Source organism: Myxocyprinus asiaticus, chromosome 9 (genome assembly GCF_019703515.2).
Source record: "Myxocyprinus asiaticus isolate MX2 ecotype Aquarium Trade chromosome 9, UBuf_Myxa_2, whole genome shotgun sequence".
In the NCBI taxonomy this organism is placed as follows: Eukaryota; Metazoa; Chordata; class Actinopteri; order Cypriniformes; family Catostomidae; genus Myxocyprinus; species Myxocyprinus asiaticus.
In genome coordinates, this window is record NC_059352.1 from 34,954,000 (window position 1) to 34,972,154 (window position 18,155).

Genomic DNA, 18,155 nt, shown 5'->3' on the forward strand with positions numbered 1-18,155 from the left:
ACATTATTCCTCACCAGGAAGAGATTGTTGTGTTCAGGGATTCTGAAGGGGTTTACATCATCACTGCTGCACACTAGACAAAATCATACCCCAATTTAAACAGCAAAAAAAAAAAAAAAAAAAAAAAAAAATAAATAAATAAATAAATAAATAAATATATATATATATATATATATATATATATATATATATATATATATATATATATATATAAATACGAAGAATCCTTGTCAAACTTACAAGACAGGCCCTTCGTGCCCTTAGAATTGTTTCAGATGTAACAGAAACAGATTTTTCTTTACATTTTGTACTTTCCACATGACGTGGCTGCTTGTAATTTAATCATGCAAGTATTAATCAATAAATCTTACTGTGTGCGGATGACTCAGCTGAGAATGACGCTCTACAGGTAATTAGATCATTGCTATAAGATCCTTTTTAAATTACAAGCTTCATTTTTCTTCAAGGGCACGTAGTTTGTCCTGGGAAGTTTTAAGCAGCTGTCTGTTTTGCCCAAAACCGTTGTAATATATTGGTTATTGACAGAGGTCAAATCAGTTTAGATCTTTAAACCCGTAGATGGTTCAGAACGAACGAGTAAACCAGTTCCGAGGTACCGGTTTGAAAAGACTTAGCCGTGTATGTTTTTGGTTGTCCTGGCAACTTTGTTTGTTACATTATTTCCATGAAGAATAGGTGACAGTAATGGTTCTCAACCGGTACGTTTGTGCAGCGCCGCCAGGTGGTAGGAGTCTAGAAATGCATAATACCAAACATTTTAAACTGATTTTCTTATCATATATTTTCTTCTCAAATGTAATATTTCAACAATTCAGAACAAATATAAAGCCATGCCATCTAATCAAAATGTTCCAGGATGTGCCCACTTTAGATTTTTACCTAATAAAACATCAATAAACATCTCATCTTGTAATCTGCTGTGGTGTGGTATTATTTTCTTCAACATTCTCTCCATCAGTGGCGTTTGGTGGACTTTTAAAATGAGGCAGATATTTTTATTAATACTTAATATCCATTTGACATTTAGGAATCTGATATTTGACAGTATTACATAAAAAGTAGGCCTACATAAAAATATACAATATAAAAAGTAAAATACTCGCACATACAAGCAACAACATATATTTTATATACTAAAAAATGCCTGTTAACATGTATGAAACATACATTTTCCTATCATAGTGGGATTTGAATAGCCTAACTAGTTGTTCGTGCCATATATCACATTTCTGTAAGCAAAGGCATATGAAATACATTTATCTTATTCTGTTGATAAGCATACAAATATATTTTGTATGTTCATAGCAGGCAATATTAAATCAAGTCACTTTCCAATCATTACCCATGGTTAGGGGTGCACCGATCGATCGGCCATCGATTGAAATTGGCTGATATTCGTCTTAAATCCGTGATCGGCAATCGTGCCTAGAATCAGTGTCGTACTGTTTTGCAGCATGCTGGGAATCACACACAGATACTCTACTAAATGAGCGCTTGCTTAGCCCTTGAAGCATGACGGGGTGGCTTTTGGAGGGTGAGTTGTTGGCAATTCTAAGCATTCACGAATGTAAACTTTCGGACATTATATAATTCATATGAATATGCCGTTTTGTTTTAAAAAATGTGTAAGAATTACACATTTGTCCATTTTCTAGAGTCATTACGGTAGTTTTCTGACTCATTGCACAGTGAGAAGGAAACTGCGGTAAAGTTAGTTTGACTTTCGACATTCGTTAGATATTCGGTTTCGCTTACCCGCGCTCTCTTCAGTCGACAATCTTACAAAGATGTCATTAGCACACTTTGTTTAAAGGGAGTACAACTATACTATATGGGCATAAAAATTGGATTCTGAACAGTCAACGCTTGGTGTGGCTGAAAATTATGCCTGAAATGCTCCGATGCGCTTTCACTGCCTAGCAGATGTAAGGGACCGTCTGAAAACTCCACCCACTAAGCTAAATCATAGGAGATGTCTACTCATTCGTTCAATTGACGTGCAAGTTATACATAGGAAAGAAAAATCAAAACAAACAGTAAAATACCTTTTCACATTCAGAATGTTCTAATAACTTCCCAGAGGATAGATGGACTTACTACAGGTGAGATTATTACAGTATCATCAATTATATAAGTACAGTAATCAATTATTTTAGAAAAATATTCACTAAAATTCACCAAAATTATATTTTCACATTCAGAATGTTGTAGTAACTTCCCAGAGGATAGATGGACTTACTACAGGTGAGATTATTACAGTATGATCAATTATATAAGTACAGTAATCAATTATTTTAGAAAAGAAATCACTAAAATTTACCAAAATTATATTTTAATATTCTAACGACTGTAGTAACTTCCCAGAGGATAGATGAATTTACTACAGGTGAGATTATTACAGTATGATTAATTATAAGTACAGTATTCAATTAATTTAGAAATAAATTAACCAAAATTCACCAAATTGATATTTTCTCATTCTAAAGGCTGTAGTAACTTCCTAGAGGATAGATGGATTTACTACAGGTGAGATTATTACAGTATCATCAATTATATAAGTACAGTATTCAATTATTTCAGAAAAAAAATCACAAACATTCACAGAAATTATATTTTAAGATTCCAAAGGCTGTAGTAACTTCTCAGAGGATAGATGGACTTAATACAGGTGAGAGTATTACAGTATGATCAATTACATAAATACAGTAATCAATTATTTTAGAAATATATTAACAAAAAATCACCAAGAGGATATTTTCTCATTCTAAAAGCTGTAGTAACTTCCCAGAGGATAGATGGACTTACTACAGGTGAGATTATTACAGTATGATCAATTATATAAGTACAGTAATCAATTATTTTAGAAAAATATTCACCAAAATGATATTTTCTCATTTTAAATGTTGTAGTAACCTTTCAGAGGATATACAGACTTACAACAGGTGAGATTATTACAGTATGTTCTATTATATGAATACAGAAATCAATTATTTTAGAAATAATTCTATAAATTTCTGTTAATACTGTATCTGCTTCCTGTTATATAGGCTTAACAGGAGAGATGACATAATAAAGTCTGATTGCTGACAGCAAGAGAGATCTCCACTATCGCTTCCTTGAGCACGGGGCTCATAAAATCGCTGTTGTGGAGAGGATGCTTTATCATCTGACTTCAGTAAATGTATATCAAGTCTAGTATAGCTGTCGTTACTTCTAATTTCCTTTACATATTTTTAGTCATCTGCTCTGATGTACTGTTGTGTCCTCAATGATAGTCAAACTCAAGTGTTCCTTCAAAGTCCACCACCAGCTTTTTTATATTTGTGATATTCAGCTGCAGTTGTTTTCTACAATACAAGACAAAGTCATCCACCAGCTTTTTGTATTCGGAGTCTTCTCCATTTTCAATGCAACATCCAGTTGAAGTTTCGACTGCAAACTTAATGCAAGGAAACTGTGTTTGTATGAGTATTTCTCCAACTGGATGTTTCATCAGATATTTCATTTTATATGACGTGAGATAAGACCTGATATAAAAGTAATTGTAACATTGAGACAGGCTGAAGACAGGAACAGACAATGACGAGTGAACCCAAGTGCAGTATTTATTAACAATGTGAAATCCAAAACGAAACAAACATAAGCAACTTGACAATGTTACACCAAAACAATACTCGACAAAAGATACATGAACATGGGTAACCACATGGGTAACCACATGACAGAGACAACCAATGACGACACTAAACTAATGAACATGATAACAAGGCAATGAAACAAGAGCTATGATAAAACAGAACTGATAACAAGCCTCATAAACATAGACCAATGAAGAGACAGGACTAATAAACATGGTGGAACAAGTGGGTCACATGACAGTCACATTACAAGGAACCAATAAGAACAAAACGCATGAAACATGGTGGGAACAGGAAATCACATGACAAGAAAGAGGAAACGGGAAAAACTAAATTTTCTAAATAAAAGACATGAACAAAAACACATTAAAACATGACATATCCCCGATGCCCTAACATAAACTAACAGAGTTCAATAGGGAGCTGGGAGGGTGGGGTCCTTGAGGCATGGCCTGGCGAGACAGGGCGTGGAGCAGGAGACCAGGGCAGAGCCGTGGGTGGGTTTGGTGGCAGCTCCAGGAAGGGAGCGGAGTCTGGCAGTTTGGGGGGTTACCACAGGGCAAGGACAGGAGGCCTTGGAGGCGGCCACAGGACAGAGTCAGGAGGCCTGGGAGGTGGCCACGGGGCAGAGGGGACAGAGTTCTGGACTACGGCCGCTGGACAGGGTTCCGGAGGGAGCGGCTCAGAGGCAGAGCCGTGGAAAACTCGGGCACTGGCCATGACAGGGGGACAGTCTTAGTGGCTGTGAGCACAGACAGTGACGAGGGAACGATCTCCATGGTCATGGGCACTGGCATTGACGAGGGAACAGCCTTTGTGGCTGTGAGTACAGGAAGGGACAGGGGAACGATCTCTGTGGTCATGCAAACTGGCAGTGACAGAGGAACGACCTCCATGGCCGTGAACACTGGCAGTGACAGGGGAACGACCTTCGTGGTCATGAGCACAGGCTGTAATGGGAACGGTCTCCGTTGCCATGAACACAGGCAGTGCCTGGGGAGTAGGAGTCCTCCTTCTACTCTTCCGCTTCTGGACAGCAATGAGCACAGCTGTGGGAGAATCGGAAGGTGGAGCCGTGGGAGGCTCGATGAAGGAAGGCGGAGCTGTGGGAGACTCAGAGGACGGAGCCATGGTGGGCTCAGGGGACGAAGATGTGACAATATGGCAAGGCAGGGCCTCTTGACTAGGCATAGCAGGCGTGGTAACATGGCACGATGTGGCAACATGGCATGATTAGGTAGGAATGGCAGGCGTGGCAACATGGCATGACGAGGTAGGAATGGCAGGTGTGGCAACCTGGGATGACGAGGTAGGAATGGCAGGCATGGCAGCATGGCATGACGAGGTAGGAATGGCAGGTGTGGCAACATGGCATGACGTGGCAGACATGGCAACATGGCATGATGAGGCAGACGTGGTGGCTGAGGCTTGCAACGCTGGCTCTGGGACAGACAAGGCTTGCAACGCTGGCTCCTGGAATGTGGCGGCCATGACGGGGGACACTGGCATGGTGGCAACTGTAGGAGTGCATAGTTTTCTTTCATCATCTCGTGTTCGAGATCCACCTAAGGGAATGGCATCCATACATGACCTCTGCAGAAGCATCCAATTGCACCAAGTCTGGCTAGACAGACATGTGACCTATGCCCGGTAAGGACCTGCCCCCTTACCTAAGAGCATATAAGGATCTGCACGCGCTGCTGTTCCTCATTAAGTATATTCGCTTCTCATGCAGCAAGCGAGGCAAGCTTGGTGGATCTCTCCACTCGATGTTTCAGAGAACCGGGGTTATGCTAGTAACCTATTGTTCTCTTTCATCATCTCGTGTTCGAGATCCACCTATGGGAGATATTAACAGCTCCCCGATTTCCCAATACACTCACAGTGAGGCCCTGCAAGCCAGTTAAGGGAACGGTCATCTCAAAGAGGCGGTGCTTGACACGTCCCATAATCACACACCTGGCAACCCTGAAGCACACAAGTGAGAACTGTGCACAGGCAGAGCATGAATAACATGTTAGTGGCACAAACATAAAAATCAGCCCAGCAGCATATACAGTGAAAATAGCACCCAGGCAGGAATGTAAATGCATGCTTGGTGACATGAATGTGTACGGCCAACCGGCCCATAACCCCTTTTTCTTACTCTTTATATTTATATATATAAAAGAAAGAAAAGGAGCTAACAGGGGAAGGGCAATGAAGAACCCACCCCCAAGACAGAATGAGCTACCGGGCGAGTGAGCAAGTGTGCCGTGTGTTAACATTCTGAAATTGTATTTCCTCAAATGTTTGTTCAACACTCTAAGATCCAGAATAGGACGGAGAGAGCCAACTTTCTTCAGAACTAGAAAATAACGGGAGTAAAACCCCTGATTGCATTGATCTAGGGGTACTACATGAATCGCCCCCTTCCCGAGGAGGGAGATTTCCTCTTTCAGAATGTGAGCAGCGCTCTCCTCTGTGTGAGAGGAGATAATACCACCGAAAGGCGGGGGTTTCTTTGCAAACTGCGGTCTGTACCCGTTCATTATGGTTCGAATCACCCACTCGGGAGCCGACACAGCCTGCCAAGCTGTTGTGTGACTCGCAAGTGACCCCACATGAACTGGGGAAGTGCTCATAGCTGCGTTTATGCCTGATTTGCTCATTTTTGATGTAATGGCGCCATCTAGTGGACAACATAGGGGCGACATGTGGGGTTGCAGAGAGATATTCTCTCTCTAACGAATTCATTTGATTTGTTTGTGTTTTTTTGTGTGTTGGGAAACACTGGGGCCGAGGCCTTTATTGAATGGGTGAGAGAAATGTAATAGAGGTGGTGTGGTGACACTGCTTATGTACTTTTTCTCAATATAAACACCTCCAGCATGGGAAGGCTCCCCGACATGAGCTGGACGGGGGAACACACATTGTTCTGCACTGAACACACAGGCTGGGCACCCACGTGTGGGGTGGAGGTACCTGACCCCACCGGGAGAAAACCTCTTTTTTTTTTTTTAACGGGTGAACTAGGAGGACAGGATAGGACTCTGGGGGGCCCGAGAACGTGGACTCAAAGCCCCTTGAGGCCGTGCATCAGGCCGGCCGTTTACATTTAGAGTCGGAGGGGGTAGAGTTGGGGGTTAACGGAGGGTGGGTTACTCTGCTGAGGAGGTGGTTTGTTACGTGGCTTTGCCTTACCAGGGTGCTGGAAAGGACGCCTGTGGCAGGAGGGTTGGGTGGCCGCGTGGGGAGCACCTGGTGCGGTGCCACTTTCCTAGGAAGGCATAATTTAAGTGCTTTGTCCTCCTTTTTCTTGTCGTCGCAACGTTGTTGCATCAAGGTGACGGCAGGGCCAAAGAGAGCTTGGCCAGGCTCTACTGGGGCACCCACAATGCGCCACTTCTCACTGTCAGGGGGGCCCGACAGATTAAGCCAGTTCACATGTTCTCCGGGCACTGAGAGCCATGGAACGCCCGCAGGCTTGGACGGCCTGACGGGGGTTACGGAGGACAAGGTCATTAACTGTGACAATCTCCTTCCACAGAGAAGGCGTGGGGGTCCCTTTCTCTAGTTGCTGCCCCATGTTGACCAGGAGTTCAGCTTGGTATGCAGAGAGGAGGGAGGAGACATTGAGGGCCCTGACAGCCAAGGCTGGGGCTTTGTAAGAGGCCTGGTGGATGGAGGCAGAAAAGTGGCCCATTTTGTTGGGGAGAACAGGCTTGGGGGGGCAAGTAGGCCACCTTGAGAGGGATTAAGGTGTCTGGTGATAGAGAGCTCGATGACGAGGGGTCACCCATGCCAAGGGCCGTCATATCCTTCACTTCGAAGCCCGCGAGACCGTGTTTGAGGTCGAGCGGGTCTCCCCAACAATGCCTCATATGCCTAGCACATGCAGGGAGGACAGGGAGAAGTTGTTTTCTCGGGCCGGGAAGGGGTCCCAGGAGTTTCCCATCTTACATGTCCCTCTCTTGGTCAGTGGCACTTTGTAGGGCTGGCCATTTGATATTGAGGCGAGCGGCCGTTCGCTCACAAACTTCGATGAGGACGGACTGGGGTAAGGCCACGGGGGCGTTAGCCTGGGGAGTCATGGAAGACGGGATGGCCTCCTCGTCCTCCGAACCCTCGAAAAGGCCCACATCATCCACGTCACCAGAACCAGCCAGCTCATTGGCGAATGAGGGATCTCCTGAGAAAATGTCCTCAGGGAACGCCGGGTTGCTTTGATCGGCCCAGCAGAGAGACCGCGCACCGGGAGGCACCCAGGAGTGCGTCGTCATCACCGTTTCCCCTGTCAGAGTTGGAAAGTTTGGGGTCGGCACACTGGGTAGCGGCAACCTTGAGCCTCCGGCACCGGAGTTTTTTTGGGCAGCGCCAGGCAATGGCTACAGTTTTCCGGGAATTCTAGAGCCTCCTCTGCGTGTTTGAGACCCATGCAAACGACACAGAGAGGATGAGGGTCTCTGGTGGTGATGAGGGCGCCGCACACGGCCAGGCAGGCACGTGATAGTTTGTCCCCGGGAGTAGCCATAGGTTTGGAAAGCGCCATATTAGAGAAGAGCTCTGTAAAATCCGTGGCGAGCAGTCGTGGAGCATGGGAAGTGGTGAGAGAGAAAGGCGGGCAGCCTGACGAATAGTTTGAGCGAGCGTGGGCGGCTTGCAGCAAACAGAAACAGCTAACCTGGCTGAAGCAAGACAGTCACGTCTGGCGGATGCTGATCTGAACGATATGTCCTCCTGTAGACAAAATTGTTAAAGTCCAATTCCAACCGAGCTGAGAGAAACAGAGGTCATGAGAAGCGAATGTCAACTGAGGAACAGCAGCACATGCTGGTCCTTATATGTTCTTAGATAAGGGGGCGGGTCCTTACTGGGCATAGGTCGCGTGCTTCTCTCTGTCTAGCCAGACTTGGTGCAATTGGATGCCTCTGCAGAGGTCAGGTACGGATGCCCTTCCCATAGGTGGATCTCTCCGCTTGATGTGCCATCAGCCATCATCAGTCACTCCTACAGTGAAAGATGAACCGCTCAGTTGCAGGGCAAAATCGATGTATTGAGCCAGATTGAAAGTTATCCGACTGCCAGGCATCATGAAGTAGACAGGCTCATTCAAAGTCCTTGAGGGCGATCTCATTAAAATCCTCCTTGCTGGCCAGAGCGCAGAAGTCTTCCACATATTCCTCTATAGTTTCCCTGGCGTAAACGCAGTAGCTGAACTGCTGGGTTCATTTTGTGGTCGAGTATTCTGTAATGTTGAGACAGGCTGAAGACAGGAACAGACGATGACGATGAAGAGTGAACCCAAGTGCAGTATTTATTAACAATGTGAAATCCAAAACGAAACAAACATAAATGACTTGACAATGTTACACCAAAACAGTACTTGACAAAAGACAATGGCAAACATGAGGGCTTAAATACATGAACATGTGTAACCACATGACAGAGACAACCAATGACGAGACTAAACTAATGAACATGATAACAAGGCAATGAAACAAGAACCAATGATAAAACAGAACTGGTAACAAGACTCATAAACATAGACCAATGAAGAGACAGGACTAATAAACATGGTGGAAAATGTTTAAAACACATTAAAACATGACAGTAATATTACTGTGGTAATTCCCAGTAACAAATAAGTAGGACATTTGTGGTATTTTATTTTTCAAAAACTCTTTTATAATGATCCCCAAGTTGTTATGTTAATGCTGTCATAAATTGTTTTCTAAACTTATATTCACTACATTTCCATTAACAAAATTTATAACAAATTCATAAATTTTCCACCAAACAAGTTTATTGCTATTATTCTATATTTTTATTCCTTCTGTAAGACTATTTTAAATTAATTTGGGATCTTCTTTAAAGAATGTGACAGGCAAGTCAATTTGCAGTGTTTTTCATTTTATTTCAGTAAATAACTGAATAAGTTGTTGCTAATTAATTGGCTTTGAGTGACATTGGAGATTTTAAGGGATTACATTTTAATCAATGGTTGTTTCAGTCAGGACCATTTGCATCAACTGTATCAGTTTTACTTTCATTTGAAGTAAAAATTTCATTGTATGCTTCTTTTCTAGGCTCTCACTGCCCAGCCATTCATGGGTAGATCAGGGAGAACAGAACTGAATTTATAGTGAACGTCCAATCAGAGGGCAAATTCATTAAATCAGGGCAAGAAAAACGTAAAGTAGCATTGGTCGCAACAGACAGGGAGGCAGAAAACCAGATGAAAAAAGCCTTAATTTAGAGACACACAAGGAACATACAAAACTCCCTGAACAAGTAGCAGGAACAGATAGAAAGCAGATGATCTAACACATGATGATCTAGCAAAAAGCTAAATAACAGGCAAAGTATAAATTCATAGGGGAAAAGAAGACACTAGCACAATAATTATGTGGGTGGATGTGGAAAAGCACAACAATTTTTTTTTTTCTAAATTAATTATTGTACTCATATTTTTATAAATACTGTAATAATCGCACCTGTATGAAGTCCGGCTATCCTCTGGGAAGTTACTACAACCTTTAGAATGAGAAAATATAATTTTGGTGATTTTAAGTGAATATTGTCCTTAAATAATTGAATACTGTACTCATATAATTGACCATACTGTAATAATCTCATCTGTAGTAAGTCCGTCTATCCTCTGGGAAGTTACTACAGCCTTTAGAATGTGAAAATATCATTTTGGTGAATTTTAGTGAATATTTTTCTAAAATAATTGATTATTGTACTCATATAATTGACCATACTGTAATAATCTCATCTGTAGTAAGTCCGACTATCCTCTGGGAAGTTACTACAGCTTTTAGAATGAGAAAATATCATTTTGGTGAATTTTACTGAATATTTTTATAAGATAATTGAATACTGTACTTATATAATTGATCATACTGTAATAATCTTACCTGTAGCAAGTTCATCTATCCTCTAGGAAGTTACTACACCCTTTAGAATGTTAAAATATCATTTTGGTGAATTTTTGTGATTTTTTTTTTTTTTTTTTTTCAAAAATCATTGATTACTGTACTTATGTAATTGATGATACTGTAATAATCTCACCTGTAGTAAATCCGTCTATCCTCTAGGAAGTTACTACAGACTTTAGAATGTGAAAATATCATTTTGGTGAATTTAAGTGATTTTTTTCTAAAATAATTGATTACTGTACTCATGTAATTGATGATACTGTAATAATCTCACCTGTAGTAAATTAATTTATCCTCTGGGAAGTTCTTACAGTCTTTAGAATGAGAAAATATCATTTTGGTGAATTTTAGTGATTTTGTTTCTAAAATAATTGATTACTGTACTTATATAATTGATGATACTGTAATAATCTCACCTGTAGTAAGCCCATATATCCTCTGGGAAGTTATTAGAACATTTTGAATGTGAAAATGTATTTTACTGTTTTTTTCCCATGCGCGTCAATTGAACGAATGAGTGGACTTCTCCTGTGTTTTAGCGTAGTGGGTGGAGTTTTCAGACGGTCCCTTACATCTGCTAGGCAGTGAAAGCGCATCGGAGCATTTCAGGAATAATTTTGCAACCACACCGATCGTTGACTGTTATGAGTCCAATTTGTATGCCCATATAGTATAGTTGTACTCCCTTTAAACCAAGTGTGCTAATGACATCTTTGTAAGATTGTCGACTGAAGAGAACGCGGGTAAGCGAAACCGAATATCTAACGAATGTCGAAGGTCAAACTAACTTTACCGCGGTGAGCAGGAAGAGGATAAAGAGGCTGCTAAGTGGTATAAAAAAAAATTAAACAACAAATAAACATGCGAATACAACTCTTTGAGTACACGTGATGTAACATTAGTCGTGACAATCAGACGTTGTGTGGAGCGATAGAGACTGTTTGAGACTTCTTGAGTATGAGGTGTGATAGCTGACATAGAACTGGATTACTTAGCTAACTGACAGGATAACTGATGTGTCTACATTCGCCAGCGCCTGGGGAAAAATCCTTAAGTTTTGATTGTGTTGATGGAGTATACAGGCGATATCACGGCCACGTGTCAGAGGTGAGCTTAATGTGCACGGTGGCGTGGCAGCAAGGTAGCTGAGAATTATTTGTTTGTTTTTGATTTTACTCTGCGCCTGGATAATGTACCTATGGATAAACGCATGGATTAGCATAGCATTACATTAGCCTATATTAACCTATTAGATTGACTACTATTCTGCCCCAAGGAAGGGTTTAAGGTGGTAATGAGCATAAAGCCTGGAGGAAGCATTACGAATCCATCTATCTAGGCCTAGGACTATGATCATGGAAGGCTTTTGTATAACACCTCTGCATGTCGGCAAACACAGCTAATTACTAGTAGATCTTTATTGCAAAGTTATTATTTCCAGTAGACTATTTTTCTTGATGAGCTAGATATGTAGGCTACAGGAGACAGTGGTGGAAGAAATATTCAGATTCTTTACTTGCGTAAAAGTACTAATAGCACACTATGAAAATACTCCACTATAAGTAAAAGTCTTGTATTCAAAAACTTATATAAGTATTATCAGCAAAATGTACTTAAAGAATCAAAAGTAAAAGTACTCATTGTGCAGTAAAATGGTCCCTGACAGTGTGTTACTATTATAGCCTAATTTTTGGATTAATATCACTGCTGAATAAATGTTGCATTTTACTGCTGTAGATGTTTAAGGTTGAGCTAATTTTAACTACTTTATATACTGTTGGGTAGTTTAATCTACAGAAATGCATCATATTCTATGAGATCGTGTTTATGAAAAATTGTAACCCGAAAAGTAACTAGTAACTAAAGCTGTCAGACAAATGTGGAGTAAAAAGTACAATATTTGCCTCTGTGATATAGTGGAGTAGAAGTATGAAGTTGCATGAAATGGAAATACTCAAGTTATTTATGGTCAAATTGATTGTAGATGGTGTTGTGGTTAATAATTTCTACTAACACTGTAACCTAGTTTAGGTTATGTAGTGTTAGCATTATTACATTTATGGTATTTTATAAGTGGCCTCGAGTTTGCTAGAATGGGGCATTAGGGCAAAAAGCAAAGGCTATCCTCTCAGAATGTGCTCACCCCCTTGACTCAGACTTTTAAGTTGTTACCATCTGGTCTACATTTTAGTGCCCCTGTGGCCATGAACACAAGTTGCCATCAGGGCCCTAAATTATACTGGTTGAGGAGAAAAATGCTGCCAGTAGTTAGTAGTAGTGATGATGATGAATAGGGCTGGGAAAAAATATAGAACAAAATCCATATGAAATCATTTCATTTTAATTGAATCTTAAAATCCCAAGATCGATCTTCAAATCAATCCTGTTTTTCAGTGAATGTGTGAAGAATTTCAGTTAACGTTATTTCTAGCAGCAGATGTCTCTAGTTTGCCTTATGCTGATTTTCAGCTGAACTACTTCGGAAACTGTTCACCAAATTTAACCTTTTGAAATGATGATGATGATGCAGTGACAATCATGTTTTGGTGTATAGGTGGTGACTACATATCCGATTACACCATTCTCAACATACACTCTAATGTTGCATATTTTTGTCCCTTGCTCATTATCTTTCCCACTGTGGTGTGGCTGGGATATGTTGTCATTTTTGGTGTTGTGTTTTTGATTAAGTAGGGAAAAGTTTTAACCAGGGCTTAAAATCAGAAAACCCAGAGCATCAGATTTGTTTTGTTTTTTAATTATCAACCTCCCTACTATTCACCACACAGTCCTCCAAAAAATTTGCACGATGGACTGACTTCAATGATACATCTTTATTCCATTAGTTTCACACAAAAAAAGAACAGTGCATTTTGCAAATGTGCTTCATCAGGTTCATTGTGTGTGTTTGGTCCTTTCCTATGGATGTGAATCCTGAGAAGAAGGTTTAATTCTTAATGTTTTCACTTTTTCTTGCTATGACCAGCACCTCCCACTCTTGTGCACGAGTGCTCTCTAAATGAATTAATGTCAACTACAGTTGTATTTGTATGTGTGTGCAGATGACTAAATCTGGCAGATGAGAAGGAGGGAGAAGGCGAGGAAGAGGCATCAGTGGGCCCCAGAGACCATGGACGAGGCCGTGGCAGAGGTCAGAGCAGGCAGGCAACCAAGGTGTTTGATGTTCTTTAAGTCCAACTCGTATTGACTGGGGCTGTCACGTTTTCCTCAAATCATGCTTGAATGAATGCAAAGTACACGAGAATTCATTCAAACTATTTCAAACTTTTATGTAATTAGAAATGATCACATTTTCACAGTCTTATACCTTTTGAAATGTTTTATGTTTTTGGGGGTGGGAAAACAGCAAAGACACCAACTCATTATTTAACCATTTGTATCACCTCGGAGCATTTTGGACTGATTGAATGTGTGGAATGATTTGTAGACACACCAATTGGATCGCACATACTGAAAATCCATAGGAAAATTGTGTTGATTACTGAGTGACTGACACTGTCTATGCGACAATTTATATGAGAGATCCACGAACAGGCAAGCATCAAATTTTTTTAAACTCCTTGCACCCTTGATTTCCCCATGTTTTTCCCCTTCTGCCTTAGCTGTTGCATTTTCATAGTTAACTATTTAAATAATTCTGTGTGATATGCCACATTTTGCAATTGTGACTAGTCTTTGTCTGTGTTCACTGAGTTGGCAGTCTAAAAGCTATGCATGTTAACAATACTGTATCATAACCACATCAACTGTATTATTTACTTCTAATTGTGTATTCATGTGAAGTGGAGAATGGATAGAATGGACAAGGATTTTAAGCTAAATTACCATTTCAAGATGTATAGTAAATATAAACTCAGCAAAAAATGAAATGTCCCTTTTTCAGGACACTGTATTTTAGAGATAATTTTGTAAAAATCCAAATAACTTCACAGATCTTTATTGTAAAGGGTTTAAACAATGTTTTCCATGCTTGTTCAATGAACCATAATTAATGAACATGCACCTGTGGAATGGTCTTTAAGACACTATCTTACAGATGGTAGGCGATTAAGGTCACAGTTATAAAAACTAAAGAGACCTTTCTGCTGACTCTGGAAAAACACCAAAAGAAAGATGCATAGGGTCCCTGCTCATCTGCGTGAACGTGCCTTAGGCGTGCTGCATTGAGGCATGAGGACTGCAGATGTGGCGAGGGCAATAAATTGCAATGTTCGTACTGTGAGACGCATAAGACAGCGCTACAGGGAGACAAGAAGGACAGCTGATCGTCCTCGCAGTGGCAGACCACTTGTAACAACACCTGCACAGGATCTGTACATCCGAATATCACACCTGCGGGACAGGTACAGGATGGCAACAAAAACTGCCCGAGTTACACTAGGAATGCACAGTCCCTCCATCAGTGCTCAGGCTGTCCGCAATAGGCTGAGAGAGCCTGGACTGAGGGCTTGTAGGCCTGTTGTAAGGCAGGTCCTTACCAGACATCGCCTATGGGCACAAACCCACCTTCACTGGACCAGACAGGACTGGCAAAAAGTGCTCTTCACTGACGAGTTGCAGTTTTGCCTCACCAGGGGTGATGGTCAGACTCGCGTTTATCGTCGAAGGAATGAGCGTTACACCGAGGCCTGTACTCTGGAGCGGGATCAGTTTGGAGGTTGAGGGTCTGTCATGGTCTGGGGTGGTGTGTCACAGCATCATCGGACTGAGCTTGTTGTCATTGCAGGCAATCTCAACGCTGTGCGTTACAGGGAAGACATCCTCCTCCCTCATGTGGTACCCTTCCTGCAGGCTTATTCTGACATGACACTCCAGCATAACAATGGCACCAGCCATACTGCTTGTTCTGTGTGTGATTTCCTGCAAGACAGGAATGTCAGTGTTCTGCCTTGGCCAGCGAAGAGCCCGGATCTCAATCCCATTGAGCACGTCTGGGACCTGTTGGATCGGAGTGTGAGGGCTAGGGCCATTCCCCCCAGAAGTGTCTGGGAACTTGCAAGTGCCTTGGTGGAAATGTGGGGTAACTTCTCACAGCAAATCTGGTGCAGTCCATGAGGAGGAGATGCACTGCAGTACTTAATTCAGCTGGAGGCCACACCAGATACTGATTGTTACTTTTGGTTTTGAACCTCCCCACCCCCTTTGTTCAGGGACACATTATTCCATTTCCGTTAGTCACATGTCTGTGAAACTTGTTCAGTTTATGTCTTAGTTGTTGAATCTTTTCATGTTCATACAAATATTTACACATGCTAAGTTTGCTAAAAATAAAAGCAGTTGAAAGTGAGAGAACATTTCTTTTTTTGCTGCGTTCATTTTGTAAAATGGTTGCAAGCTCTGCAAATAAAAAGAAAGAAAAGAAACTCCCTGCTTAGTGCATCTTTAATAAATAATGCAAATAAGAACATATTGAGGCATTAGCCTTCCCATAACCTCTTTACATTCCCAACATGGTTGTTACCACTGGGCATCATGAAAACTATGACCAATAGATCCCCACAGGCAACAAGCATAAATCCAGTTGCTTTGGTTATTCTTTGCATTTGTTATTTTTGTAATTATTATCTAAGTCAGTAGCTTCACACCTCATGACTTAGTGATTAATCCAGTCATTCTTGCCAGAAGAAATTGTTTTATGAAAAGTAATGTTTGTAGTCCATTATCAAGTAATCCTGCTTGGTGCAATACCCCCACCTGGGCTCTAGTTTCTTGAAGGCAGGTGTCTGACTGACAGACATACAAAACCAAAGCTGACATTCCTCGCACTTTCCCATGGTTGGGTATTTTAGTTTTTTGGTTTATGTATGACCTGTGGACAAGGGGGCACTTTCTGTGTGGCATTTTTGCTGGCATGTGACTTTTTTTTTAAATTATGTTTTGTTATAATTTCATATCATATGTACATTGTCAATTTGATCTTTTTTTCTTTTTTTTTTTTTTTTTTTTTTTACAAAGTAGTTTAAACTATTTTTTCTAAGTAGCTTTAGTTAACCAAACTAGATTTCTCCATAGGATAGGTTTGCTGTAGTTCAACTTCTTCCATTGTGAAGTAGTTGGTAGCTTGCAAAGCTATGCTTTCAAAGTAGCTTCCCCAACACTTACCCCAACATGCACCTGGAAGCAAACTGCAGCGGGTCCTTATACTGTATATTGTCCTCCATCTACAAATCAAAGTCTGCAATATTCTATGTGCATACAGCCAAAATTCATAATGTTGTGCCAGTAAACCTATATTGGTGATTTATTCTTTACAATTTTACTATTGTGGATTAGTCATGGTATTTGACTTGCCTTTTACTGCCTTTTTTTCTTTTCATTTTTATGTTCTGATTGAGTTCTGTGACATCAATTAAAAGAAGATATTGGTTGAAATTGTGTTGTATTACTGCGCTTACTGAAATGCAAAAGCCAATTGAATTATAGATAGCTTTCTGTACATCAGGCTTAGAGCATTGATTACTGACTTCTTGAAGATGTTTAATGACTGTGTAGGAGCTAATTTGTAGTTTGTTGTCTAATAGAATTTGAGTTTGATTACTATAGATCCTTGTTTATTTTGATGAGTATTTTCATTTCTTAGTTATTTGGTTTATTTCTTTTTTGTTTTAGTTTATTTTGATTATTGTTTGTTTTATTTTTGTTTTTGTAAGAGCAGGTTAATGCTATGGGTATCTCATTTTGTATAAATGGGTAGGCAAGAATAGGACCAGCATGCACTGGAGGAGGGCCCATGAATTTTTTTTTTTTTTGTGTTTTACCAGAGCAATAGAGCCAGCAGGAGCCAGGATTCTTTTTTTATTTGTTTGCTTTCTGGCATTGGATAAATAAACCAGCAAACGCACAGATTGTGTTTGGACAATGGACTTCTTTTGCCTGTGTACATTACATGCCTGTGGTACATCAGTGGCTCTTTGACTATGAGTTTGAATTTGATTTTTGACAAATAGCTATTACAGACTCATTGGCTATGTAATTATATATTATGATGTTGGCCCAGGCCACAATAATGCAGCCATTTTCTGGCCAATTAAACCAGATTAGGAGATGGACAAATATTTTGTGATTGGGAGATGCTGAAAATATGTTACAACATATTGTCTTTTCTTTTTGCCATTAAAGTCTTTATTAATTTATTTTCAATCAGTCATTCTACATATATATGACTCATGAATGTCTTATAAGTATTATATGTCAACTTTTCCAAACTTACACTCCCCAAAAGGGAGGAAAAACAAAACACACAAAAACCCTAAACAAAACAGAAAGGCAGTCATTTACAGCACTTAAGACATTTACAAAAGCACATGTATTATATCGATCATTGCTCCTCTCACAAACTTTTAATGAACTGAGCCCTTAATGTACAGGAAGAAATGATCCCATACTTGCTAAAAATTCCCCTTTTGTGTTGTTCTAGATATCGAGTATTCAAAGGAAGGTGTTTCAGTCATAAATTTAACCCATTCAGTGATTTCTGATGTTTTTATGTTCTTCCCATAGTTAGTTGTCTTACTGTAATAATGAAGCCTGTCAGTATTAATCCGAAATGTGC

The 18,155-nt window shown here is 40.5% G+C and overlaps 1 long non-coding RNA gene across 6 annotated transcripts; it reads left to right on the forward strand.

Annotated features, from left to right (window-relative positions):
* Positions 1–1,479: 1,479 nt before the first annotated feature.
* LOC127446063 (uncharacterized) lies at positions 1,480–17,669 on the forward strand. 6 transcript variants are annotated; one of them, XR_007898127.1, is made up of 9 exons: positions 1,639–2,123; positions 2,223–2,265; positions 2,375–2,407; positions 2,508–2,547; positions 2,641–2,689; positions 2,793–2,831; positions 2,931–2,963; positions 3,069–3,202; positions 13,645–17,669. It is a non-coding gene; the product is annotated as an uncharacterized LOC127446063 (long non-coding RNA). The 6 variants fall into 6 exon arrangements; XR_007898128.1 differs by lacking the exon at positions 2,223–2,265; XR_007898129.1 differs by lacking the exons at positions 2,375–2,407; positions 2,508–2,547; positions 2,641–2,689; positions 2,793–2,831.
* The last annotated feature ends 486 nt before the right edge of the window (positions 17,670–18,155 follow it).